This window comes from Phaseolus vulgaris, chromosome 4 (assembly GCF_051622355.1).
Source record: "Phaseolus vulgaris cultivar YP4 chromosome 4, ASM5162235v1, whole genome shotgun sequence".
Taxonomy (NCBI): domain Eukaryota; kingdom Viridiplantae; phylum Streptophyta; class Magnoliopsida; order Fabales; family Fabaceae; genus Phaseolus; species Phaseolus vulgaris.
Window position 1 is genome coordinate 17,825,196 of NC_143501.1, and position 3,754 is coordinate 17,828,949.

Consider the following 3,754-nt stretch of genomic DNA (forward strand, 5'->3'; position numbering starts at 1 on the left):
GTTAATTTCAGGATTTTAGGGGGAATTGGAGATGAAAGGGCTAAAGGAGAATATACAAGATAAAAAAGGGAAAGTTGCAATGCTCCAACACTTGTCCAAATTCGTCTAAGCTAAAAGCCTTCTAGAGGAACTCGCCCAAGCGAGCTCAATCTTACCCAAGCGAGATCACTCCAAAAAGGTTGGGTTTTTTCTCGTCCAACTCGCCCAAGCGAGCCCAATTATGCCCAGGCAAGAAGTCACTTAGCCCCAAGACCAACTAGGTTAAATATGAGGCGTGAGGCACAACCCTAGACATCATTTGGAGAATAAAAGGTGATAGAAAATCCTAGAGGAGGCAGCTGTCAAGTAGAAACATCTTGAATATTCTTTTCTTGCTTTCCATGCTTGTAATGACCAACATGAATGTCTAATTCTATGCTTTGGGATTGAGAGTAATCTATTCAAACTCTTATGTATTGAGGTGATATTTAAATATAATATTTTGTTCTTGATTGATGATTGGTATTGCCATTTTATTTGTAATGCTTGATTATCATGATTTTGATCCTTAGATTTGACTGAAAAGTACTTCTAAGTTTCTTACCTAAATCATAATTGATGTGATTCCAATAGCCACATAGAACAAGATTCTTGACATTTTTAGGAATCACCTAGAGCTGGAAAATATAGAGGCACTTTCTTAGAAGTTGGATCATGGTTCTAAGTCAAGAACTCACCAATAACAAGTACCAAATCCCAAACTCATTTGGATGAACCAAATATTGTCAAATTGAATCAACAAAGGAATTATAAAATGGATTGACCGAACAGAATTAGGCAAGAACACATATGAACCGAACATAAAAGGAATTGAAAACAAAAACAGAACATAGGTGCTGGAAAATGGAATAGCCGAACCAAAACAAATCAAAAACACAAGGCAACATGAACAATTGAAAAAGAAGAAAGGAAGGAGAAGAGAATGCTCATGAAGATGGAAGAATGGTTGGATGATCACGCCACTAGAAGTATGGATGCTCCTAGATGAGTGTGCAAGCCGCCACTTGAGGAAACCATGGTCCTTCAAGATAAGACTAGAGTAGAAGGCTCAAAAGCTCTCCAAATGCTCACTCCAATTTTGAGTATAGTTTCTTTAGATAAATTCAAATCTGAAAAATACAAGGAGAGCACCTCTATTTATAGCCTAAGGTGCTGAAAATCAAAGCTAAGAGAATTCAAAATTCCCTCCTAAACTTACTCAAAACCGGCGCCTAAACCTATGCATGAGGAAGGTGTGATCCCTTCCTTCACTTTGGCACCTCCTATTCTACTCCTACACCTACCTACTAATACACCCCCCTAAAGCTCCTAACTAAAGCCTAAAAGATGCTATAACAAAAGAGGTTTCTAAAGTTTCCCTCTAAGCACCTTCAACTAAAGAAACTACAAAAAGAGAAAATAAATGTCCTCTTGCTCCCAAAGCTTTGAACATGCTTCTTGTAATCCTTTGAGGTGGACTTTGACCTCCATGGGCGTCCTCCATTTGTGCCTCCACCTCTTCTTGAGCTTGATGAGTGGCCTCCATGTTCTCTTGAGCTTGATCTCCATCATACTCCCAGAGTTGGAGAGAATTCGACCACGAATTCTGGAGACCTACAGAAAAAGGAGTTAGATCGCTGACATTAAAAGTATGACTACCTAAGAATGTATCAGGCATATCTAACTCATAAGCATTGTCATTAATCCTCTTGAGGACTTGGAAAGGTCCATCCCCTCGAGGCATTAGTTTGGACTTCCTTTGAGTAGGAAAACGATCCTTCCTCAAATGAAGCCAAACCCAATCGCCCTCATCAAACAACAATGCTTTTCTCCTTTTATTGGCAAGTTCAGCATACTTGCCAACCTTCTTCTCAATTCTCTTCTTGATGTCTTTATGCAAAGTTTTCACAAAAGAAGCCTTTTCATCCCCATCTTTGCACAAGACATCTTCAAGAAGGGGAATAGGAAGAAGATCAAGAGGTGTTAGGGGATTAAACCCATAGACCACCTCAAAAGGAGAATGGGAGGTGGTAGAATTTACTACTCGGTTATATGCAAACTCAACATGGGGTAGTAAATTCTCCCACACTCTAGGATTCCCCGAAATAAAGCATCTCAATAGTTGTCCTAAAGTTCTATTTACCACCTCGGTTTGACCATCAGTTTGTGGGTGGCAAGTGGTAGAAAATAAAAGCTTAGTTCCAAGCTTGCCCCACAAGGTCTTCCAAAAGTGACTCAAGAACTTAGGATCTCTATCGGACACTATAGACCTAGGAATCCCATGCAAGCGAACCACTTCTTGGAAGAAGAGGTTTGCAATGTGGCATGCATCATCCACTTTGTGGCAAGGAATAAAGTGAGCCATCTTTGAAAAACGATCCACTACCACAAAAATGGAGTCCTTTCCTTTTGATGTCTTGGGTAAGCCTAAGATGAAATCCATAGATATATCTACCCAAGGCATTGAAGGGATAGGAAGAGGAGTATAAAGACCATGGGGATGCATTTTAGATTTAGCTTTGCGGCAAGCTATGCATTTATCACACAAACTATGAACATGTTTATGCATATGAGGCCAAAAGAAATGTTCATGCAACACATCCAAAGTTTTAGCAACCCCAAAATGTCCCATTAAGCCCCCCTCATGAGCTTCTCTAACAAGAGATAATCTAATAGAGCATTGGGGAACACAAAGACGTTTTCCCTTAAAAAGAAAGCCATCTTGAATAAAAAAGTCTTTGTGTCCTCCCTTAAGACACTCTTGATAGAGGAGAGAAAAATCAAGGTCATCATGATAAAGTTCCTTAATGTGATCAAAACCAAGATATTGAGAGGTTAAAAGATTTAGCAAGGTGTATCTTCTAGAAAGAGCATCCGCCACAATATTTATTTTACCTTGCTTGTGTTTGATCACATAAGGAAATTGCTCAATGAATTCCACCCACTTAGCATGCCTCTTGTTAAGTTTGTTTTGGCTTTTCAAATATTTAAGAGATTCATGATCACTATGTATCACAAACTCTTTGGGAAAAAGATAGTGTTGCCAAGTAAACAAAGCCCTAACAAGTGCATATAATTCCTTATCATAGGTGGAATAGTTGAGATGACTTCCCTTCAATTTCTCACTAAAATAGGCTATGGGGTGGCCCTCTTGAAGGAGAACAGCCCCAATACCTATGCTTGAAGCATCACACTCAATCTCAAATGTCTTAGTGAAATTAGGAAGGGCCAAGATGGGAGCATTAGTCAATTTTTCTTTCAAAGTATCAAAAGCATTTTGTTGTGCTTCTCCCCAATGAAAGACCATATCCTTTTTCACTATGTCATTGAGTGGTGCGGCAATGGTACCAAAGTTTGGGACAAATCTTCTATAGAAAGAAGCAAGCCCATGAAAACTTCGGACCTCATTCAAAGATTTCGGTGTAGGCCAATTTTGAATGGCCACCACCTTGGTTTTGTCCACATGGACCCCTTTACAACTCACAACAAACCCTAGGAATTCTATATGATCAAGAGCAAACATACATTTAGCAAGGTTAACATACAAATGTTCCTTCCTAAGGGTTTCCAAAACTTGCCTAACATGCAACCTATGGTCATTCAAAGATAAGCTATAAATGAGAATGTCATCAAAGTAAACCACAACAAACTTACCAATGAAAGGTCTAAGAACATGATGCATGAGGCGCATGAAGGTACTTGGTGCATTAGTTAAACCAAAAGGCATAACTAACCA